General features: G+C 44.5%; 1 long non-coding RNA gene across 1 annotated transcript; it reads left to right on the top strand.

Annotated features, from left to right (window-relative positions):
- The first annotated feature begins 1556 nt into the window (after nucleotides 1–1556).
- On the top strand, nucleotides 1557–17357 carry LOC107308123. The gene is made up of 4 exons (XR_001552651.2): nucleotides 1557–1675; nucleotides 6439–6629; nucleotides 12182–12240; nucleotides 15001–17357. It is a non-coding gene; the product is annotated as an uncharacterized LOC107308123 (long non-coding RNA).
- Nucleotides 17358–25476: the final 8119 nt, after the last annotated feature.

Raw genomic sequence — 25476 nt, 5'->3', positions numbered from 1 at the left:
AAGAGTACACCTGTCTAAGCTATGGGTTGCCAGCTTCTCCACCAATTGGTGTTCCTTGTCTGGTTGTGCATTGGCCACACCGGTGTGGAAAGGGAGGTGGTGTAATCCCTGAGCCATAATGTAGAAACTGAAGAAATGAGTGGATGGGGAGAGGGAAAGTGAAGGTACCCACACTGCCCTTTAACCCACCTCTCAAAGTATGTGAGAGTCAGTAGCTCCCTGGGAACACTGGCCAATGGAGGATGGAGGAGATCTACAGCATGCCTTGCTACTTTATCTTTCTGAAGGGAGGAAAAATATTTTCCTCCTTTTGGATACTTTCAGTTGCTTATTTTCTTTTATTTTATCTTATTTTCCCTGGAGCTCTTCACATCAGTGATGATTGATATCTATGTATTTTAGGTGCATCAGTCAGCTTTTCAATCAGCTGTGCGTGAAGCCCGAGCTGACAGCTCTCTGCTATGACTGGTATGTGCAATTGGATGCTGCTTTGGCTTTCATTTTTATTTGGCAATGAAGAGGTAAAATAATTCACTATATATTTAACTTTATGAGGGCTCAAAGGCTGCATCACTTTGGCTTCACAGTGTCCTTATTGATGTTTATGGAAAAGGATAAGAGGGAGTACTGAATTTAGGAATGACTGGGTTTGTAAAGGCAGTGCCATCGTGCTTCTTCAACGGAAGAATCAGCAGTGTATGTTTTATGATGTGGTACAGTCCTCCCCCAACTTTACATTCCAGGGGACACCAAAGAATCAGCACATCAGCTGTTGCCTTCTTTTATCCTGCTGATATCTTTTCTTCTCCTTCAGTACCAACTACATTATCTCTTAGAGGTGAACTTTCTGCTCTGTGTTGAGTATATAACTGCAGTGACTTACACACTGATCTGAAGTTAGGGAAGAACAACCTCCACTGTGTCTTTAAGGATTATCCTCTGGTTGACTCGAGCTGGGACTCTATACCACTCTCTAACCCCTCCTACGCAAACAAAGAGGAGGGGGAAATACAATGAAAAAGGGTTTAAGACATGGTTTAGTGAGAAATACTGATGGTAGGTGGATGGTTGGACTGGATGATCTTAGAGGTCTTTTCCAGCCTTGGTGATTCTATGATTCTAAGAGCTGAGACAAGGACAAGGAGTTTGCTCACCAGTTACCACCATGGGCAAAACATAGGGAGATTAATGTAATTTATTGTCAATTACTAACAGAGTAGAGCAGTGAAAATGTAAAGAAAACCCAAAACACCTTCCCCCCATTCACCTTCTTCTACCTCCTCTCCCTAAGCAGTGCAGGGGAATGGGGGATGGGGTCTGCAGTCAGCTTTTTATTAGTGATGAGATACCACTGAATTATGCCCACTTCCCCAGAGCTGCTCCTGTCATGGTCCTTGCACAGTCTAATTTTGTGAAGCTGCCTTTTGCTGTGCAATGCAGAGCTTTGCTTCTCACTAGTTTAAACTGATTCATTTTTTTCCAGGGGATTTCCTCACTATATGTATTTTTAATTCTTAATCTATGCACTGTTACATGCAGCCTCTTTCAGCTTCGTAACACCAACAAATGTCCCTTCTGTTCTATTCCCAGGTTGTTTTTGGAGACATGGAATACCATCAGGCTGGGACAGACTGCACAGACCACTGCTTGCACGCCCTTGGAGCCTGACTGTGAGGTGAGACCACAGCACTGAAATACTCTACAACTATGATTTTCCAGCCACTCTTGTGAACCACCTGTAATAATCTAATATAGACTGCACTGTCCTCGCTTTGAAAAATGAAGATTTATGGCATCTATCAGTTTTCCCACTGTCCTGTAACAAATTTAGGTTGGTCTGACATAGCGCAATTAGATTGGTTTCATGCATGCTGAATTTGTTCCAGGGATGTTTATGGAAGTGAGGTGGGAATGCATGAGTTGCTTGACCTGAGTTAATCCTGGAGTCCCCAGGACCATGGAACGGGTTCAGTTTCCGCCCAGGCTATATCATAGATTCATAGATCATGGAATATCCTGAGTTGGAAGTGACTCAAACTTTGAGAGCAGTGGGTGTGAATTCATTGTGTTTGTGCTGCAGCAGGGTACCTACCGACCTGCTAGGCACTCACTAGAGCACACTAGCAGCTGTGTAGATGCTAGGGGAAACCTCAAGGCCAGTACACAAGCACTCAGCGTCTTCAGAGATCTGATGCCAAGAGCATGCTTTAGGTCATAGATATTTCAAATTTCTCTGCGTCATAAAATAGTGTGATATTTGACATTTAATTAAAGCAATTATCTTTCCTATCCATGCAGAGACGTGCCATAAATATTTTACTGGTGGAAAAGGACTAGGTGCTGTTTAACATGAAACACTGCATCAATTCTGGTGGCATAGCTGAAGTCACCTCCTTGTTTACCTGGACAAAGCCTGACCCTGAGTTTCTCACTGTGAAGCTCCTTGAGACCATGTGCAAGAAGAGATCTTTGGGGTTCTCCAACAAAGCAATGTTGGGAGATGAGGGGATAGGCAGTACCTGCAGCTTTCAGTTAGGTTTACTGGGAGTTTAGGTGTTCAGTGCCATGGTTCATAAAGTCATAGTGTCATTAAGGTTGGAAAAGACCACTAAGGTCGTGCAGTCCAGCCATCAACCCATCACCACTGTGCCCACTAACCATGTCCTCTGTGCCACAGCTACTCATTCAGACTCATACCTGTGCTTGCCCACCTTGCATGTAGATTTGTATTTCCAAAGCACTGCAGTCATCCATGACATGGTGGGGATGGGCTGATGGTTGGGCTGCATGACCTTTGTGGTCTTTTCCAACTTTAATGACTCTATGATTCTGTGTCAGAGAACTGGGCCTTGAGATTGAAAAAAAAACACCACGCAGCTGCCAGGCTAAGTGTTGTAAATGGGGGGGGGGGCAAGCATACTTGTGGACCTGTAGGCAAAGAGGAACCTGCTGGCTGTGTCCTACACAGCTGTGATGTACTGAGGGCTTCTGAAAAAGATGCAGTTCTCCCCTTGGTGCCACTTGGACTGTTTCCCTTTTTGTTAATCTCAGAGCATGCCTTGGGTCTGAGAGCACAGCAGGGAATACTTGGTGTGGGTAAATCCCTCTGCAGCTTCATATCTCCTCTGATGCTCACAGCGCTCTTCGTACAGCACATGCAAGAAAACAGAGAGCTTGTTTTTCATTCCCGATGTTTTCCCACATGAAGTCTAGGTACTTTCCCTTTATTTTTTAATGAAACCCTTCTACATGGTGTGTTTTTTTTCTCATGTATTTTTCTCTGAAGACTGCAGTGACAATGACATGAAAGGCCCTGTGCAGCTCCAGCCATGACAGGTGTGCTCAGCTGCTGCTGGAGCTATGTGAGGCAGCTAAAAATAAGTGAAACCTCCAAGTTCTGGGGTGAATCCAGCTCCTTTGTATCTGCTGCAGCCAGAGAGGAGGATGGGGACTGGTGGCAGGGCTCTTCCCCTTGACATGCATGGGCTGGTGCATCCTGAGGGAGCTCTGCTTTCCATCGTGCCAGAGGCTGAGTTTGGACAAGCCAGGCAGTGTCCTCCTGGTGTGTGTGCTCTGCACAAGCCTTCTGGTTATAATCTTGGGACGTGCAGAGATCACGCCTCAGCTATGAGAACAGCCCTGTTCCCACGTGAGAGGCTCCAGAACACGAGCACGTAGGAGCACTCCTTCCCTTCGAGCTGCGCTGTTTTTTGTCAAAAAGAAAAAGTAAAAAAAAAAAAAAAAAGGAAAGAAAAAAGGCTGCACTTTTGCTTCTGCTATTGCTTAAGCCACTCAGCCTGATGCCAAGGACAGCTTGTGTTGAATTTCTAAGCACCCTTTCTGCACAGGCGTTGCTGTGAGTGGAGGGAGCAGCACCCATTCAACCCTGCAGGCAGGTGGGTCCCTTCTGCAGCTCCAAAGTGCTGTACAGGGCATGTGGCACTGGGGTGGCTGGCTTAGCCCAGCCTTTCTACTGAGGTTTCCCTTCCTCTTCTCACATCCTCTGTGAAAATCCACTTCTTTTTTTCCCCCCCCCATTTATTTTTAATCTTTTTCTCTTTTTCCCCACGTGAAATATTTTAGATAAGGCTTGTGCAAAATAAAACCTAAAGTATCTGATCCTATTTAGCCCAAAGTGATTATTTTTAAGGGATAATTCAAATAGTGAAAGTTTAATTGTATTTCAGGGAACTGTGTGCCATTGTGGCACATTATTTTTGTACCTCGCAGATTGTGCTATTAAAAGATTGCAGCTGATACAGAGCGATATGGGAGGATGCCAACTGGATTCAGAGTATTTAATCAGATTACAGGGGCTCTGAAATCTCTTCATTGGTTAGTTATAAAATTTCCTATTAATTTTAGAGCATTCCTGCTCACTTTCGAGGAGTCTAATAGAATTAGCGTGAGTGCTCAGAAATTATTTAGGGAGGAAGAGATATTTCATGTCGATGTCCTTACTCTGTCTTGCTCTAGCCCTTTTAAAGTGAAGTCCTAACTTGCATAATGTTGGGATGGGTATTGAATACATTCCGAAAACATGCTGGAGCACATCCTTTTAAATACTGCTGTCCTCCTGTCTGATGGCACTTCTCTTCACGGATGTGAAGGGCTTGACTGCATTCTCATTTCTAACTCCTCGGATGGCTTTTACATTCTGAAGGTGCTTCGTCTTGTCAGTGTTTTAATAAAGAGCATGGCAGGGGCAAAGGGCTTAAAAACATGAGTGATAACTGCATCTTTTCACCTGCTGATGCCATTAAAAATCAAGCTGAGGATACCGCCTGGATGGAAGGAATCAGCTTCTGAGGGTGGGAGTCACAAACAGAGACAGGAGTAAGTGGCTGTTGCTTAAGAGAAGCACGACAGAGCCCATGTTATTGGAAAGAAATGCCTGTCAGAAAGGACATCAGATAAAGGAGTACTTTGCCAGCAGGGTAATTATGATCCATACAGACAATGTATTCAAGGCAAGATTAGATAACCTCTCTGGAAGTCTAACGAAAAAACAAACCAGAAACAAACAGAGAGATTTTGAAGATGGGGCAGGTAGATACACCAAATAAGAATGTCTGAGACCCTGTTCCCAAGTGCTTAGGCTTTATTTCAGGCATGTCTTGCCCACAGGCCCCAGGTATCTCAGCACAGCTGGCAGTGTGGCCTCCCCCTGCCCCGTGCCATCATGGTGGTGGATGTGCCCCAGCCTGGCCACTCAGCAGCACCCAAACATCGGTGCTCTGCCAACCCTGAGTAAATCATCAATATTTTGGTTTGTTTGTGACTCTATTTGAAGTCAGCATAAACATGACTTGTGCATATTCGAATGGATTGCACAGAGCTGCAATCAGAAATCCCATCATGTCTCTTTACCAGGTTTTGTCAGACCTGTCTTAGCAGAGAAATATCCCTCACTTCCATTACATTTTGTTGTCACATGCCATAGAAGGCATTACTTTTGGAGCGATCCAAGACGATTCCTCTGCACTCAGTGAGGCTTAGGCAAGCCAAAAGGTTGGACACCTATGATTTATTTCATGGTGAGTCCTGCCTCTGAACCTGGCTTCTTGCTTCTGTTCACACACTGGTGTTCACAGCCATGATTTTCTCCTTCTCTTTATGGAGAAAAGGGAACTTCAGCTGTGTTTAAAGAGCAGAGGTGGGAAGAAAACCCCACTGACGGCATATGCATGATAGTTGTGGAAGCAATGGGTATCTAATACCAACAGTGAAGGAAAAAAGTTGCTTTTTTAATATATATATATATTTTCCTTTCTTAAAAGCCTTCAGAAGAGGCTTCCAAAAGAACTCTACTTTTTAAGTTAAAAAGCTGTTGGGACTGGGGGAGGGAGAAAAGAGGAGGAGAGAGAATTAGCGCCAGCTGGATGTGAAATCAATTTGGCATTTCAAAACAACAAAAATATTCTTTTCCCATTCATTTGATCTGGCACATCAGCACTCAGTTAGCGTGCTGGAAAGGAAACACCAGCAGGGACTGAATTGTCACTCAGCCCCCTGGAATAAGGACAGTGCTGTGGGATGGGGCAGCAGGCAGAGCAGTACTGGGAAGGATGCTCATCCAATCTAACCTCTGTCTCTCCCCAAAGGAATGGAATGAGCTATTTAGGCTTGGGAGGTGGTGGGTACAGAATCATTGGGTATGGACTGGCTGTTGTTGTCTAGGTATGGAAACCCTAAGAAGTGTCCACTTGAGATAAGTGAGGCTCAGGGACAGCCTTCAGATTTGGGCAGTGCCTGGATGGCTTGGATGGAAGGTCTGTGGTGGGTGAGGAAGAGCTGTAAGCAAGGGGAGCAAACCTTGAGGTTGCATGAATTTCATTCCCACCCTGTCTTCTCCCATGTGAGTAGTAGGTAATGTCTGCGTGAGCCTCACAGCAGACTATTTTGTCTGCGCTGTATCAATGTTTATCTCATTTGCAGAGGAAGAAAACAAAGCTGGTAAACGAGCATTTCACTCCGAGGAGAAACACGGCTGTGAAGGGCAGATTTGACTCTGGGTTTCGGCAGGCTGTTCTCCAGCCATCTTCCATTCATGCTCCAGACATCACTGGGAACAAGAGCTAAACAGTTCCTGGGCTGTTTCATAACGGAGAAATGAGCCTCTGTGAGAGGTAAGACACTTCCCTTTCTTTGCTTGAAACATCATGAACTTTCAAACTTGGCAAGGCTCTTTCGAGTTCGATCTAATAATAAACCCAAACCTTCTATCGTACAAAAGCAATGAGTATGAACTTGCCTGAACTTGCCTCGGGGAGCTGAGATCCAAAGCTCTGTCATTCCTTCAAAAGCCATTCTCCTCTCTGCAAGGACAGGATGTTGTTGACATCCTCGCTGTTTGCTCAGCCTCCTTTCCTTGTGATGAAATCCCTCTATAGCGACTCTGGAGGTCCTCCTCCAGCTCTGCTTTGGGCTTACAATGTGCTGCCCAACTGAATCGCCGCTTTTTTCTATGAGTGATTTATGGAGACTCCAAGGACATTGAGACTCAGCACATTCTCTGTATTCCAAATGTTGGTGCATCGAGTGTGGTACTTTTCCTGCCAGTGGGAACCTGAAAGACCTGATGGGCTTTTCTGGCAGGACTCATTGCCCGTGGAAGGGATGCCAAGCCGCCTGCAGAGCTAGAGGAAGTACAAATAGCCATGTGCTCTGACCTCCATTGGGAGCCACGGAAAAATATTTTGACTTGATTTTACAGCTCAGTTTCTCATTAGCACAATGCGAGCGCTTGACCGGCGATCAGAAATGCACTCGCTTGATTTGCATCATCTGCTTGGTTACCATCATTAGGCACAATTGATGTTAAGACCAAGAACAACAGGAAGAAAAAAAAAACCACAACCAACCCCACCAGGCTCAACCACCAGATTTAAGGGTGACTGAAATATTTCTGCTTTTATTGTATTTATTTTCTTGTGGTATGATGACATGGTCTTATGTCATCGTGAGCTATTTCTTCTGAGAGAGAGAAGGGGAGTTTGCAATGTTTGTTCAAGCTCTCTAAATTTAAATGACTAACTTAAGCACATAATCTCCCTAGGCTGCCTATAAAAACCAATTGAGAAGGAAGGGCTCCTCTAGTGAGCAGTTCAAAGGCTCCTGCTTAAGTGAGCAATATTTTATTACTGTGCTGTGCAATATCACAGGTATTTAGGGCTACATTTCTGTTTTATCTTCTTGCATGCTCCATTTCTCCAGGATGATAAGTATAAAAAGGTCTCTGTGTATCTGTATTTGTTACATGCTGTATTTCACTATGCAAATCTCATCATTAATAGGGCTCAATTGAATAAAATAGGTGTCTCCCCTTCCCCCTCCTGGAAATCCTTTCCTCTATATCTAGAGGGTAAATGTATAAAAATGGAAAAACAAACAAACAAACAAAAACCCCTCAGATGTTGACTCTGAAGTCCGGTGTCTATGCAGGAGTAGAGGTTGCTGTTGGAAACCCATTCCTTGTATTTGGAGATGAAAAGCAAATTGGAAATCACACAGGCCTGGTCCAAAGCTCATGGAAATTGGGAAGCCCATGATTTAGGAACCATTACACTAAATTATTCCCAAATCCATCTTGCCCTACATCCTATTTGCAGTGGGCACCACCAGTAGATGCTTCTGGTGAATGTTGGAATGGGTTTGCAATGGGTTAACTATGACATTTGGTCACGTACTAACACTCCAGATAGAAAACAGCTGAAGTCAGGTCTGATGCATGAATGTTAGTTCCCCTTCTACATGTTACCTTAACATTAACTTTGCAAAATACAGGTTTTCTTGCTGCTGTATCTTCAACCTTTTGAGAGGCAGTATTTTTGTAAGAAAAATAGGGAGAATTAGGTTAGACAAAATTACTGAGTACTCAGGGAGCAGTTATCAAGTGAATGCTGTCAAACTGGAAGGATTTATTGAGCTGCTTCTCTAGGGATATGGCCTAGATTCAGGGCTATTCAGCATTTTCATTAATAAAGTGGATGAAGGGATGGTGAGCCCCTTTGTTAGTGTCGGCTAAGAGCATGAGACACTGGGGAAGAGGGGATTAGTGCTTGGGAGTGCTCAGCAATTAGGAGAATGATCTGGAAATCAACAGGATGCAATTTAGTGAAGATGAGTACAAATCTGCACTTAGGTGGAAAGGACTAGCTACAAAAGTACAGGGTGGGATAGAGCAGCCAGGTGGCACTGGGAGCTGGGGGCTGTGATGGACTAATGGCATCTAATAATATGGCTGTGGAGGGAAGAAGTATTGGACTGGGCTGTTCAACAGGGATGCTGTGAGAGTTAATCCCTTCAGCTGCATCACTGGGACCCATTTCTGGCATTACACCTGGGGAAATATGCAGTCCCTAGGGGAGCACACTGCAGAGAGGACGTCTGCAGAGCTGTGCCTGTGGGGAAGGAGGGAATGCATTTGTTTTTAGCCTGGGGTAAGCAAGGCTGAAAGGAGACTGGATAACAATCTTCATGTTTGCTCAGCCTGCCAGAAAAAAAGAGGAAGGTGGTGAACTATTCTGCATCCAGAAATTATCCTCTGTGGTTTAACCACGATTTTGTGTGGTTAGGGGAAAAAATAAAATAAAAATAAAATGAAAAAGAGGGAGAGAGGAATTGAGATGGTAGATAAGTTGACTTTACTGCTTTACTTATGAATCACCTTAGGGCATAAAGCACATGATCAAACATAGTCGAGTTACTGTAGCTTAATGAGTTATTGCCTGTTGGCTGAACTATACTAATTAACCATGTGCGTGCTCTTAGCGTGTCTCAATTGCCTGAAAAAATAGGCTCACTTAAATACTTGTGTTTTACATTGCAGCCAGGGCAGGCTGGAAGCCTTGCTTAAGATCAGTGATTACAGCTCATGAAGGGGGACTTCTAAGGGCTGGAACCTTGTCCTTGGTTCTCAGCGGCTCTATCTGAGCATGTAAGAAGGGAGGTGGCAAGGGAGGAGGAGCAGAAAGCAGACCTGAACAAGTGAAGTGTGCTCATTCATAGGCAACAGGAAAGTGGCTCCGTATGTAGAAACACTGAGTTCTGTAAAAGAACCCATTGTTTTTTGTTTGGTAAGAAGCGTAATTTAAATATGTAGCATTAAGAATGCTACGGAACACTGCATGCTATCGCATACACACTTCAGTTTCTCCCTTGTTTTTTTAGTGTTTGACAGTATATTGTTCTTCTATACTCAGTTCCTCGTGCTCCCTCTGATTGTTCACCACCGTAATGGCTGTTGCAGATTCTCCTTGTCATGGTCCTTCTTCCTTTCACTGTGATGATGGATCGGAGCCTTCCTGGTGGTTTTAAGTATGAAGTATTTAGTGCTACAGCTTTCTTCTGATACACTTTCTCCCTTCCCACCTCCCATTTTTTCCCCTCCATCCTTCTTCTTTGCCCTTCATAGAGGTTTTCCCACTGATATCACTGGTTTGAATTACGTTGCTAAGGACAAACATTTGGATTTCACAGTGTTTAGGGAAGCATTTTGTTTGTAGCAGTATTTATGTTTGGAACCTATAAGTTGCCTCTTTGCAAACAACTAGCTCATATGCTTATAATATGCCATGAGGCATATATATTAGGCAGCAGACTGGCAGCTCTGCCTAGCAGACGTGCTTGACAAGTGCCATGGGAAACAAAAACAGAGAGGTGTACTTTCTTCGTTTGTTGCTGTTTAACAGACTCACATAAATTAGTCTGGAAGAGACTTGGAGAGTTTATCTCCTTCCTTTCTCTGCTCAGGGTGGGATCAAATACATCACTGCCCTGTCTGATGGGTGTCTGCCATGCTACATTCATTTGCTGCTGCAAATACTTTCAGTTTTCTGTAGGAAAAAAAAAATGCTTAAAAACTGAATAAAGATGTTTGACAATATAACTGTTTCATAATCTAATTTAGTCTGAAGATGATTGTTTTTCCTCCAGGACATAAATTTTTGCACTGGGAGAGAATCTACAGACAGCTGGAGCTATAATGCAACAGCAATGTGCATACTGCATTTCATGAGTGCCTGCCACACAAAAAGAAAGTTTCAGTCACTCTTTTCTTAGTATATGAGGAAGGAGATGCTGTTACACACCAAGCCAGTGGTAGGGCTTTGCTTTCCACACTCTGGACCAAGGATATAATGTGTGACTTAGTTGAGGTTGAAATTTTGTTGGGGTTTAGGGATTTTTTCTACAGCAGCATAAAGATAATTGATATCTGTGCAAAGTTCATATCCAGATGTGGATCTGCAATGGGGGAAAGCCTGTGGACAACTGGAGCTGGCATCCATCTTATCTGTAGCATAACTGCAGAGAAATTTTATCTCCAAGCAGTCGTCTCTGCAGTCCTTTCAGTGCTGCTAATCCCCCTCTGGTATTGCCAGGGAAATATCAGACAATAACTGCTCCGTAGAGATCTCCAGTGAAAGAGTCATACAAGAAGAACGTGAGAACTGCAGAGCAGACTGCATTTCCGGTTATATTAGAGCGACTGTATATCTACAAGTAGCTGAAAATCGTGCTGCTAACACAATTCTGTCACATCCTTCAAGAAGTACTGCTTGTACACACAGACCCCAGTACAGACAGATCAGAAAACAAACAAACCATTTGCTCCTTCTGCATGCAACGAAGAACTGTATGCAGCTTGAAAGTGAGATGGTGCACTAGAAAAATGATGTTTGAATGAGGATCTTAGTTGAAAGAAAGCCCATTTATTTTACAAGGAGTAGTGACCCTCTGAGATTTATCCCTGCAAAAAACTACGGGTCTGGATAGTATTGGTATGTTCAAGAACAAGTTAGACAAATTTATGGACAGCTGAATCATGGAATCACAAAACCACTGAGGCTGGAAAAGATCATTAAGATCATCCAGTCCAACCATCAGCCCATCCCCACCATACCCACTAACCATGTCCCTCAGTGCCACATCTACGCTTTTCTTGAACACCTCCAGGGACAGTAACTCCACCACCTCCCCAGGCAGCCTTACTTAAATCATTGTGCAACAACATATAAAGAGAAAGGCAGGTGATAGCAAAACACAGCCTGGGAACACCTCGCTGTACCAGGCTGTGCATCTGGTTTCCTCATTCACTGCTGTAGAAGAGGAGAGGAGAGACGTGCCATCAGGCATACAGCCTGTCTACTTTTGATTTCAGCACATTTGGTGAGGGCTGGAGTTGTGATGTATTTTCCAGAGCTCACAGCATCAAATAATTCTCAGTAGTGTCACAAATATTGTTGTTTCAGGTTGTGAGGGATTTACAGACAGGAGCCAAAGACCCTTGAAATCGATATCAATAATTCTGCTTCTCAAGCTGAAGGCAGATCTCCCACAGCTGTCAAGGGCTGTGGCTTTTTATGTACCATTTATCCATGAAGAGGCAGGACCATCGTAATTAGCTGCTAATTGAGGAGTTTGTCTCTGAAAAGCACAAATTCAGAGAACAAAGAGCCAGAGAGGCTCATTTCTAGGGCTAATTGGTATTAATTCATAGCTATGAGTGGAAGGGCTCCCACAGTCCTGGGACTCCCTCTTGCCCTCTCCTGAAGCCGTGCTCTAAACAAATGCATACCAATCATAGAAAACTCAGCGTGACTTGTACAGCTCTTGTGTGATACAGAAATTGTGCTGCTGGTTAAAAATTACTATGATTTTCATTTATTTTTTTTTTCAGCTCTGGTCTCTGTCTTCCAACTGCTTCCTCCAGGACTGCAGTCCTCACCCAGGCTCATGGTGAGCACCCAACCAACCTTGCTACTTGCCCTCATTTTCTTTCCTTTCCTTGGTCCGTGCACTAATGAACAGAGTTACAAACTCATCACTCTTTACACTACTACAATAATGGAGCTTTTATATCATAACACAGAATGGCCTGGGTTGAAAAGGACGATGATAATCATTTAGATTCAGCCCCCCTGTTGTGTGCAAGGTTGCCAACCACTAGAGAAAGAAGAGGTCTGCCATATCAGACAATGCTTTCTACCACGTCCTAAGCCCTTCTGAAGATGGCTCAGGCACAGCTAACTTCATGTTCCTCTTTGAGCTGCTCAAGTCCATTTATTTTCATAGAATTGTAGAGTTTCAGTTGCAAGGGACCTTTAAAGGTCTCCTGGTTTAACTCCTCTGCAATGAACAGTGATCCATGGCAGTTGCTTCCTCTGCCTGAACAGGGCTTCAGCACAGTCCCCAGCGGCCCTTCATGTGGTGCTGACACAGGCTGCAGCTTGCTGTCTCTATGCAGTCTCTTGAATGCCTTCAGGAGCCAATTTTATTCTTTAAGGACTGAAGTTAAACAAAATTCTGTACAGTAAACATCTCAGTAATAGGTCAACCTACAGCACTTATATCTTGAGATCACCTTCTTTGTGTTTAAACAACTTTCCAGCACCTCCCACTGCTTGAGGACTGAGTCAATAGAAGAGTGCTCAGAGAGGAAACAAACCAAACTCTTTGCTTACAGCAGTCGATGCTTTCAAAACACCTCTGTTTTTGGTTGCCCAGAGTCAGGTGCCTGTAAAATGAGCTTAATTTGAACACCTACCTTTGGAAGACCACATTTACTTCATATCACTTGAAGGTAGGGACCCCAAAAAAGAGCAAGATTAGAACTGATTTGGAAAAATGCAGGATAACACGTTCTCATTAGTGATGATCCTATTGTGGAGGAGGTGGCCCCCTGAGTTCTGCAGTGCTGGTCTCCCTGCGGAAGGATGTCTAACGAACCTTAGGAAATTCACAGTTTAATTGTGGGTGTCGGAAGCTGATGGTCCTAAAGCAGACAAGTCAATTTAACAGGAAAAAGGAGTGCGTGCTGCTCAGTAGTTGTGATGTGCCTCATTTGTGGCTCCAAATATAGTCGCATGTCTATATCTTTAGTTACCCACCGCTGAAAATCTGTTCTCTGAGAGTGTGTGCTGGGGTGCATGTGAACATGAGGTTGTTGAAATCAAGAGACTGAGCTCCTTTAGCACCTTTAGACTTCCTGCTGAAGGAAACTGATTTTCCAAAAGCAACTTGAATGACAGAGAGCTGGTTTGTACGAGGTTTCCAAATGCAGCATTGCTCTTTACTTAATGGCAAAATACCTCAGACCCCCTTCACGCAGCTGTTGCTCTTGCCCTGCCACCACACACTGGTGCAAGAGATCTTCCATGCACTGCTTCTGAAAAGGTCTCAAGTAGTTCCCTGTTGCCAAACAGCAGAATTTCCTTCCCTGCACACATCACATTCTTGCTGCATTGCCTGCAATCCTACCTTGAGCTGCTGCTTCAAAAACTGAGATATGATCTCAATGGGACTTGTGGTTTTCCATTAGGTCTCAGTGGCTCATATTTGTCTGATTTGTTTGTGTCTGCAGTGGATTACACCTCTTGTACTAGGTCAGGAAAGCTAGTTAAGTTGGACAGAAGTCCAATTTGAAAGACTTGAAAGCTCTTTGTATTTAACATTTCACTGACCTACTCTAGCAGAGCAGTCAGATGACCACAGAGCCAACTACTCCTTGGGCACCATGCTCCTTGTCTTAATGCTCTACCTCTTGAAGGCATGAAGCATAGTATGGAATTCAAACTCTTTACACGGGCTGCAGAATTTTCTTTAAGTGCCTGCTTGGTGTTCTTATTTTGTGCACAAATGAACTGTCTGTTTGAGATTAGAAGTGGAATCAGAGATATCGAAGTACCACTACAGTGGCGCTGGGACTGCACCGTACCTAAGTGATACCATATGTTGGCCTGCTTCTAGCAGTTTGCTGTGTGACTACATCAGCTCAGTAGGGATCTGTCTGGAAAAACAGTCAGGGTGGAAAAGAATAGCTGAAGAGAGACTCTTGGAGTAAATGCTGACAGAGCTGCTGAGGGGCAGCCCTAGAACCATCGTCTTTGATGGCTTTGTTTCCAAGCCAGGCAACCTACAGAATTGGTTACAACCAGGCAAGGAAGAAGACTGTTATAAAACACACTCAGGAAACGTCTTTGCCCTTCATGACACAGTCTGTAGGCAATGATTATCATCAGCCTTGGAGAAGGCACCCGGCCAGAATACCAAATACTTTGTGGTGTCATAGTGCCTGCCAGGGAACTGTGACCTGAGACAGGATAGAAACCGAAAGTTTGCAAATGGTTCCAAGTTTCCTATCTAAATCTTGTCTACTGTATGAAGGAGTGACGTAGATTTCAATGCCTGCATAACCCCTCTTTCTGTAGGACAGACAAACACCCTACACCCTGTCTGAACACCAAAGGCAGCAATAACAACAGTATCACTGCCAGCTTTGGACACAGGCTAAACAATCATCTAGCCACAGTGTGGTCTGTTGTAAAGGGAAATAAATCCAGTGGATTCCTTATAGACAGGCATGTGTGGAGCATGGCTGATGCCTCATTTGCAGCTTGTAATTACTGCAGTTATAACATTTCTAACTTTAAGTGGAACTCTCCTCGCGTTATTCCTGTAACATTTATTTCTGAAGTCTTTTGTTTGTTCCCCTTACAGGGCTCAAAATGTGTTAGGATCTGAAAGATATTGGATCCAGTACTGCAGCTGCCATCCCAACAAACATGTAAATAAAACAAGAATTCTGTGAATGGGAATCCGAAGCGGCTGTGGTGAGGATTAGCAAAGGATGAATCTGTCATTGTTCTCCTAATTGATAAAAGACGGACCACTGTTATTTTGAATAAAGCTGTTACCACACAAGCCTCAAGCAACTCAACAGAAGATCCTGCGTAATGGAGAACGTCTTCTGGATGTTGACCGTGTCCCTATGAAGTTACTATACTCTGAGTACACAAGAGATAGGAGCAGAGTGAGGCTCCCTCTTTTTAAGCTTAACTGTCCCTCCCCCAACCCAGAGGACCTGGAGCCAAAGCAAAGCATCCCTGTGCGATCTCCTCTTGTGGCAGCTTTCCATCCAGCGTTTCTTCAGCACCTGAACTTGATGTCAAGCACACGGATGTTTATAGCAGCAGTCAAGTCAGTTGTGTTAGATTACAAAGAGCTCAGGATAGCTTTACAAGGTGTACTTAGAAAGGTAGGTCTGTATTTACTCTGAACATCAGCACTTCTGTTGAATATCGCTGCACATTTAGATCGTATTCAAAACATAACATATAAAAAGGAGAAGCACACACAATGCGTCAGCATCATCCTAATGCAGAGGTCATTTTTTAGAGGACAAAAAGGAGGTGCCTGGCAACTCAAAAGAGTCATCTGTTAATTCCAAGGGGGTGTAAAGATGGGATTCAGAAGCAGCTGATCTCTGCAAAGCCTCTGAGCACATCTTTGCACAGACCTTACTAACCTGGCCTTCTTGGAGTTCCTAAGTCCAACCAATTGCTGAGCCCCACAGCCTCTCACAGATCATGTGTGCTACACATCCCAAATGGGGCCGGTGCCCTATGAGCTTTGGCCAAATTCCACTGTGCCAGCATTTGGAGATGATGTGTAAGGTGAGGACCAGCCTTTGAAGTTGAAAGGATGACAAGTTGGTTTAGATGTGGTACCTTCTGTCTGGTTGAGGAGAAGGAGAAATCACCTCGGATAAGGAAGGATGAGAGCCACCAAAGAGCCTGGGAGGTTGTACTCCTATGCATGAATACTGTACACAGTTTGACAGCACTCAAAGTATGTTCTCATGAAGCAGCATGTCTTGCCTCCTTCCCAGCTCCATCATGGAAATATTCATGTCTTCCCAGGGCTGCCAAATTTGCTTTTAATACCAGTGTATAGACTCAAAACCATACTACATCCAGTTGAAGCTGTCTTTTGGGTACAGGCTCTGAGGAAGTTTTAGGCCAACGTGTACCAGATGACAAATGGCCATCTTTGAACATGAGCTGCTCTCCTTTCCTTCCTCTCCAAAAGCACATGTATAAACAAACCAGCCCAAGGAAGAGGCTCTGATTTTCCTTGCATTCTTCCAGCTTGAATCTCCTGTCTTTTCCCCCATGTCAGTCAGGGGGAAAAAAAAGAAGAGCTCAGTTTGTTGTTGTTTGGCAGCTGCTCCCAATCCTGCATGAGAAGCGAGGAGGGCTGTGCTGGAGAAATCTGATTCCAGTGCCATGAGGACCTGCAGGGAAACAAGAACTTCTGGATATGTCCAGAGGAGCCAAATGGTTGCAGCAGTGCCTTACAAGTCCAAGGGGAGCATTTGGTATGCTTTTAAACCGTCAGCATGAGTAGTTGGGTGGAATTAAGAGAAGGAAGCTCTCAGCCTTGCAATTGGGGAATATTTGTTAGGAGTGGAATTCACACTTCCTCAGAGCTCCCTAGGGTAAGAACAAGAGCGGTGTGAACTTTAGAAACTTAAACTAGACAAGACAAAGCCCCGGTGGGTGAAACAGTCAGTGATCCTGCTGAGGGGCAGAGTGAACTGCTGGCCTCTCATCATGTGTCTCTTCCATCCCTCACTTCTGTGATGCTATAAAAAAGCCTGACCCAATCCCGGGATTACACAAAGAATGCACTGCAACAAAGAGAAGCCCATGGCCTTTCTGCTCACCCTTTAGTGGTATTTAGGACCAGAAGAGAGGTTGGTCTGAATAGTCAGAATGACATTCCTGGCCATGTTTAGCAAATGCTATCTGGGTTGAGTGGAAAAATATGTGCCCTCGTGTTAGAATATTTTCTCCACGTTCTCTTTTATTCCAGGTGTTAAATGGAAGAAGTGTCAGCTATTGAAGCCATTCTTGTGTGTCTGAGAAGATATTTCTTTCTGCCCCTGTGTGAGAATGGGCCAGTCCCAAGTGCCGCTCTGCAATTAGGATATTAATAGCCCCATTACGCTGTGCTATCTAGTTTGCTTTAAAATTCACGGTGCAGTTAGATGATATTTGTTCATAACAGGAAAAGTACAGAGGTGCAGGAAGACTGAGTCAGAACAGAGCTTTGAAATGCATCAAGCAACCATTTAATTAAAGAAGGGCGCTCTAATATTGTGTTCCAAATGATTACTTATTTATATACTCCTCAAATAGTGCTATTTTTAAACTGGATTTTGAAGAGAAGACAATTTATATTTCGACGTACGGGCAGCCTTAAAGCTAAATGAGCTGCCAGCACTGCACTGCCCAGGAGGAGCAGGAAAAGAAAATACTCCACATCCTCCCTAGTTCTTCTGCTGCCTTCCATCACCATAGTGCCATTTGGAATTGTGCTGCTTAGGGTCTACAACCTTGCCACCATATCATTGAATCACTGGGGTTGGAAAAGACCACTAAGATCATCTAATCCAACCATCAGCACATCCCCACCACATCCACAAAACAATATCCCTCAGTGCCACATCTACATGGTTCTTGAACACCTCCAGGGATGGTGACTCCACCACTTCCCTGGGCAGCCTGTTCTGGTGCCTGACCACACCTCCTGCCAAGTGTGGGGATGTTTTCCAAATGCTGAATATTCCGTGCAATATAATGCTCCAGGGAACAAAAAGATGAGCCATGTGTCTTGATGCAGCTCTCTCCAGTTGTTGTAAGGATGCGTTTGGAGGTGTTGGTGACCATAAGCCTAGGTAGATGGATGGGAAGAACTGTGGGCTTTGTGGGGAGTTGTGCTTTCTGGTGAGAAAGGTGGATTTTAAGCTTGTAGATTATGAGCTTCCACAAACTGAGGTGCAGGCAGGACTTCAAGCTGAAATAAAATCAAAGGCAAACATTGCATCCAAGTGATGATCTTCCTCCTTTCCTCTGATACTGCATGAGTGCACCACTGTGGGACCTGAACACAGAGATTTAGCTGTACACCATTTTACATCTGTTCTGCACTGGTCTGAATAACTACAAGAGTTCCAAGGAAATAAACGTTGGCTCCCATAAATCTTCAGAAACTTGACTTTTTCTCAGTCGCAGCTGAGAAAGGCTTCTGTGGGAAGGCATGAATGTTTGCTGAGTTCCCGAAGAAATCTTAGCCCAGTTTGAGTGAATCAAAAGAGCAGTGGCTTCTCCCAGTTCCTTCCCAAACAAAGGGCTGGACCCAAGTGCACTGAAGACAAAGAGAATGAGTCTCATTGACATCAAAGGGTGCTGAATCGGATGGGATGAAGGGCAGCCTCAGCCAAGGACCAGCAGAAATGAAAGCATGTGATGTACGTGACCAACAGCCACTAACCAACCGCCCAGATTCCAGCACTGAGCCCTGCAAACAGTGAACTTGCAAACAATTCATGAAGATGTGCCAAAAAAAATTCAAAGAAAAATATGTAAGGAAACTGCAATGTGTTTGTGGGTATTCTGTGAGCAGAAAAATATGTTATATTTGTGGAATAAATTAGTCCGTGGGAAGTATTCTCTCAGCTCTCTCAGCTGTGTGCAGCTAAGCCAGCTAATCGAACACAAGCTTTTCTTCTGCTGCCAAAGGAAGCAGATAAGTATGGAGACATGGATGAAACAAGCTTCAATTTGCTTTCAAGAAAGGAGTTGGTGGTCACATCTCGTTTCAATAATTCTCATCTTCTGGATGGTCATTTTTTGCTGCTATTTAAATGCTTCAGTTTATTCTCTCGTGAATTCTAACAAGCCTTGGCTTGTGTGTATCAGCTTGTCCATATGGCTTGTTTATCCATATCAGATGCTGCAGAGCTCATCCCATCTCTTATCTCCATCTGATTAGATTACTGCAGTGTCCCGTTTTGGGCTCACTGGGCTGCTTCCTCTCATGGGGAATGCCACCACTGTAAGGGCATCGTGTGCCAGCGGTGACCCAGAGCATTTCATTCTGACACCACCATGCCTTTCTCTGGCTGCAAAGGAGCAGGATTAACTGAGGATGAGATCTGGGTCCAGATGGATTAGAAAATGAGGTAACAGCAGGAGCAGACCTCTCTGTCATGGTGAGCAAGAGCTGTGCAGAAACAGAGTAGTGAAGGACTGAGAGTTAGACTCAAATCTGCTGCTCATGTTTGGTCCTTTGCAGAAGGACATGTTAGGGCTCCCTGGGGACTGATGCGTGCTTTGTTTGTGGGATCTCAGGGTATCAAAAGGGTTAGGGAATATTTATTCCCAGTAAGGGTGGTGAGGCAGTAGCACCACTCCAGTGGTGGAGTCACTGTCCCTGGAGGTGTTCAAGAACTGTGTGGATGTGTTGCTGGTGACATGGTGAGTGGGCATGGTAGGATGGGCTGACGGTTGGACTAGATGTTCTTAATGGTCTTTTCAGACCTTAATGATTCCATGATTCTGTGATTTAGATATTCCCTCTGAGGGTCTGAACTTCAGTTCATCTGGGCTTCTAATATGGGGCAGTAACCAGAGGCAGAGTACTCTTGGCTGCCCCACTGCTGGAAGGCCAACACCAGCATGTGCCCTCATTGCCTTTCAGCCACTCAACCAGCTGCTGCTGCTTGCTGCACATTCAAAATCCTGTTTGATATGGTCCTTCTGCTGCTGCTGCTGCTGTCATTTATGACCACTCTTACCTTCAACCAGACTACTATTCTCTGGCCTTTTTTTTTAGTGCCTTTTTACTTCTTTGCATTAAGTGCAGTGAGGGTCTTTGTGTGGCAGATGCTGCTCAGCATTAATTGCTTTGCCTTGCAATTATATTCTCATCATTTTCAGGTGCAGCAGTTGATGCATTCGGGCTGTCACTTTTCATACCCTTTCAGAGAGCACCATGTTTTAATTGCTCACAGCCAATGCTTCCTCACTCTTTGCTCCCCCTAGCATAAACTATTTTCCAGTTTCCGAGGCTTGCACACCAATACCTCCACCTTTTGTCTGCCACAGACAAAGGGCTACTGAGTGCTGCTCTGGGGATCACTGAAGTTCACAGCATTGGTTGTTTAGAAGTGTGGGGTTTTTTGTTGAAGCTACCATATCCAATGTGCTTAGTGGTGCATGCTGGCTTGCTGCAGCAATGCTTAGTTCGGGTGTCTGCGTGCTTGGCCATGCTTCTGCTGATCAGGGAAATGCCTGGAGGGGCCTTGGGATGGAAATCCTTTGGCCCTACTGGGCAGTGCTGGGGTTTTCATGTTTCCATTAAGCCCTGGGATGGCCTCGATGCAAGCAAGCAGCTCTCTCTCACTGCCCTGGTGATAAGAAATGGGACAAGAGCAGACCAGCCCGAATTGCGACCCCCACCACAGGCCTTTCTGCATTAGGATGAAATGCTGAAGCAAGCACTTGGCCTGAGTGCAAGCAGCACTAGTGTGAGGAGCAAGTTTACTGCAGTGCACTGAATGGGCTTTTGCCATTTGTCTCAATTAACACCATGGCTGGTGATGCAAGATGGCAACTGCTCTCTTTGTGGTTGTATCCACCACTGACATCCTGCTTCAGAAGCCAGGCTGGTGACTCAGCCCTAAATTCAGATTCTTCAGTCTGATCTGACTGAGTGGGTAAACACACCTAAAAAATGCGTATCTACTTAAAACAGCTCTACACACAGCATTTGGGTTACTCTGCCCTGCAAGGGCTGTCCTGGAGATTGTGGTCTCTCTCAACTGATGCAGAGTGATATTGTTTCTACTTCTTTCAGGGCTCTGAACTTTAAGTGCAGCTTTTGGTCTGGTAGGTTACAAGATCTCCCTGGGCTCATCCTTTGCCTGGGGATTCCCTCAAAGTCCCTTCAGTTCTTACACAGGCCTGAGGAGAAAGAGTAATTGTTCCCTTGCGCCTTCCTGGTGCAAAGGAAACGCTGCTGGCCACATCTACTTACACTCCATTTCACTATTTTTAATGATGAATTGATCTTCAACTGGCAATAATTTATACTTACTTACAGTAATTAACATTCAGAGATTGGAAGATGTAGGAAAAGTTCATTTCCAAGGGCATCAAAACAGTGCACCTGGACAGGATGACGGGAATTAGACTCAGAGGTGGACAGAACTTAGACTTACTTTCATTTCTTAAGGGACTTGGTTAGCTCTGGTCTATTTACTGGTTGGCTGCTCCATTCTGCTTTCAGAAGCTTTTCTATGCTTCTCACTGGTGCTCCTCCTGCATCGTCCATTTTAGTCCATGGCTAAGGTGGATTCCATGAGCTTCTCCAGGGATTTCTTTTGCTCATCTCAAGGATGAAGCTGGGCAGAGTTCAGTGGCTTCAAAGAGATGTGCAAATCTGCCATTGCAAACAAAGTTTTTTTGGTTTTCTTTTGCTGAGAAAGAAAGAACATCCTCCATTTCCAGATGCCATTTGCTGCCAAAGGTATTTGTCTAATTCAGCAGAGCTCCTATTATGTCCTTTCCTGCCTTTGCTTTTTCTTTGAGTTATGTGGGGAAAATATGTTATTTTTATAAGAGCTCAGACTTCATAGGTATAATTTTACACTGTGGTAATTGCACTGTAGTAGGAATGACTGTGGGTTTTGAGCTCTGTGAATGGAGGGTCTGGGCTACGGGAGGTGTGGGAACATTTTTTGTATAGAAATCTCCCTCAGAAAAAAAATAATCATTTAGTGTTTTGGAAAGATTTTTGTAAGGTTTTCAAATTAGTATTATTAAATCCAGAGGTTTTTGGACATTCTTTGTCATGCAGGCCGCAAAGTTGCATTTTCATCATGCTGCTGAAAAAAGAAATCCAAAGGAGACAACTACTGTCCAAATAGTGCAGCCATTGGACACGGGCTGATAGCCAGTCCTAGGGGAAGGTAAGCATGGGGAAATGGGAGGAAAGTCAGAACTGAAATGAACAAGATAATGCCAGCACAGCAATAAAATCTGAAATATACTTTTTTTTTAAAGACTTTGGTGTTATGGATCTTACTGTTATATGCTGAGGTAACCATGCCATATAAAGTCCATTGATGGCTACCACTCAGTTATGCGTAGATTCCTCCCAGTAAGATTCCTGTTTCATGGTTTTGTAGTGCTTAAGTGGTGAGAAAATGGAGCTGATGAGACCAAGGCTTAGACTTACTTAACATAGAATCAGAGAATCACAAGGTTGGAAAGGACTTACAAGATCATCTAGTCCAACCACCCTCCCTTTACCATACCTACAGAAAACCACTAAACCATATCTCCTAGCTCCTTATCCAGACGCCAATCAGCAGATGGAGAGGAGGGATTTCCCATGCCATAGGCTGGCTGAATTATTTCTCATTTTTCTTGCAGATCTCCTAATTCCTGAAATGCCAAGAGTTTTACATGGGGATTCACATAGGAAACAACTCTGTGGGTGCTCCGGGAGGTCTTGCATTCTATGCAGGTTACTGTGTCTCCCAGAGGGGAGAGGGGCAGATGGACAAATAGTATGCAGGGCATGAGGAAGCCTCAGGTTTCCTCTCAGACTCTGCCACTTCCTTTAGTTCTGTGTTTTGCATCTACAGAAACACATGAGGTAGCCTGCCTGCTTTACCTGAAAAATGATGAATTTCTATTTTAAGCATACTTGGGTCTGCTGATGCTAAGCTTAGCTGAAAAGCTATTGAAGACAAAAAAAAAAACAATTCACCTAACCTGTAGCTACCCATTTGTATTATGATTGAATTCATTTTGCATAGTACTTAATAGAAGAAGGTCTTGGAATGGAAACAGCAGAAAACCTTATACAGTTTTGGCATGGGAGGTGTCAGACCAGACTCTGTACCTGTCTGCACAGTGCCCTTATCTATTTGGATTGCACAGTATCACCTCTCCCTGCACCCTTGCCCAGCTTCCATCTTTTGACCATCAATGCTATGACTGAATCTTCTTGCCTTTGCTCAGAGCCAATTGCCTGCCATCATCCCATCAGGCACTTATACCTCGTTCTCCTAATGTAATTTATATTAAGCCAATTTACATTACACAATGAGTGCTTGATGGAGAACGTACCCACAGGAGGCTTATGTGCTGCTTTTTCTCAGTGGTATTTGGCTGATCTGCTGACAGGTATTACTTCTCCCCATAGGCTTTGCCTCAGTTATACCCTCAGGCAATCAAAGCTGATGCAATGCAGTCACTCCAAGCTCAGCTCTTGCTTCTCAAGGATTACTCTGCTGTCCTCCCTTTGGGATGCAGGATGAATACCTGGTCCTCCAAAAGCCCCCAAAATCTGCCTTGGCTTCATGAAGATGCAGAATTGTAGAATCACAAAATGATATGAGTTAGAAGGAATTTTTAAAAGTCATCAAGCTCAGCTCCTCTGCAATGAACAGAGATACCTACAGCTAGACCAGGTGCTCCGAGCCCCATCCAGCCTGATCTTGAATGTCTCCAGGGATGGAGCATTCACCACCTCTCTGCACAACCCGTTCCAGTGCTTTTCTATCTACTTTAGTTCTCATTGCATTTGATTCTCTTTCTCTACTGCAGCTTTCTCCCATCTCCATCCAGTTCATAAAAACATAAAACCAACAATTGTCAATACCAGTATGAACAAAAAGGACACACGAGAGTTGCTTAGTGGTCAGTAGTGCCCTGCTGTCACAGTGTGTTAGCAATCCCAGCCAGGATTTTCATCCACATGTGCTATTTACCACTTACACCACTGGAATTTTGGTGATAGAAACTGACTCGATGCCAGCTCCACCAAATCCTCTTAACCTTTTGTAGGTATAATTCATCTTCTTCACCTTTTGTTCATATTTCATTCTATCTCTTAGATCTGTATGGTGCTCTGTGTGCTGGGTGTTTTGGGAGTACTAGAAAATGAACCAGCAGACAATCCAAAAATAGATATAAGCAGCATCAGGTCATTCCTTTTCAGCACTGGTGAGGCCACACCTTGAGTACTGTGTTAAGTTCTGGGTCCCTCACAACACAAAAGACATTGAGGCCCTGGAGCGTGTTCAGAGAAGTGCAATGAAGCACTGCCTAGCATCATTTGCAGAGGTGTCTACACTCTCCAGAGTGGGTTCCGGGGCAAATTTCCCCTATGTTCTGGTTTCTGCCCACTGTGAGCAGTAGGTCTTGCCACCAGTTGAACCCCAGCTTAAGGACACTGCCCATACAAGAGGCTGCAACAAACCTGCTGTGCAGAGAGAGCTGAGTGTGACATCCCCATGTCCTGCAGGCTGCAGCAAGAGGCTCAGCCCTTCTTTCTTCATTGACCAATTTTCTGAGCAACATTTGTGCTTCCTTTATTGTTCTCCCCCAAGTCACAGCATGACAGCCTCTGGGCACTGAGGTCCTGCAACACTCCACGAACCTCCCCAGCAGCTGGATGAAATAGCTCTGTTTGCAAAGCCACTTTCCAGTAAGCATGCTCTGCATGGCAGGGATAGAAACACTATACAGAGTCCCACTCAAGCCGGAGATACAGATGTACCCTTTAGGGTTTTGTTTTGTTTTTTTTCAGTGGCATTTATTCTTTGCTCTGTTGAGTTTTCCAGGCGGGTGATGGCTGCCAGCTGAACTAAAATAATTGTGTGACTTTGCAAAAACAATTCATTTTTCACTGCTTCCTCAGCAGTGCCAGCTTTCTGTGGCTTTATAGCAAATGTCATGCTCTTTGGTGATCTGCCTACACTTACATAGGCTTAACCACAGAAGCTCAACCTTCACCAAAGAACACATCCTTCGCCCAGGGTGCCCAGCTCCCCTCCTGCAAGGTGTAGCCCACCAGTATGCCCTGTATCAGGGTACAGCCCTGCTAATGGCACTAACAACAATCTTCATTGTCGTCGTGGTCTGCAGGGCTGCTGGGAACAAGCACAATGAGACATTTACCAGCACAATGGGACCTTTACTGCAGGGCTGCCGGTGTGTGTTGGGCACAGCTGGCACTGCACGTGCTGCCCGCTCACCGCGCGCACGCTCACAGCTGCACATCGGCCAACTCTGCCCTGCTGGGGAAGGAGCAAAAAGAAAAGAAGTTCAGCAAAGGAAAGATTAAGCCTTCCAGGAGGAAGTAAATTATTTGAATGAAAGCGTTTCAAGGAAGTGATTTTATCGCTCTGAAATTTTATCCATCCTTTGAAAAATAAACAACCCCGGTAACTACTTTTTCAGGCTACGTTTTGCTGGCAAGTTTTATCTGCAGAAAGGATTAGCTTATCCGTGGATGGGACGTGCTGCACACACCCTGTTCCCATGCAGATCC

This window comes from Coturnix japonica, chromosome 1 (assembly GCF_001577835.2).
Source record: "Coturnix japonica isolate 7356 chromosome 1, Coturnix japonica 2.1, whole genome shotgun sequence".
In the NCBI taxonomy this organism is placed as follows: domain Eukaryota; kingdom Metazoa; phylum Chordata; class Aves; order Galliformes; family Phasianidae; genus Coturnix; species Coturnix japonica.
This window is presented reverse-complemented; position numbering and strand designations above follow the sequence as displayed.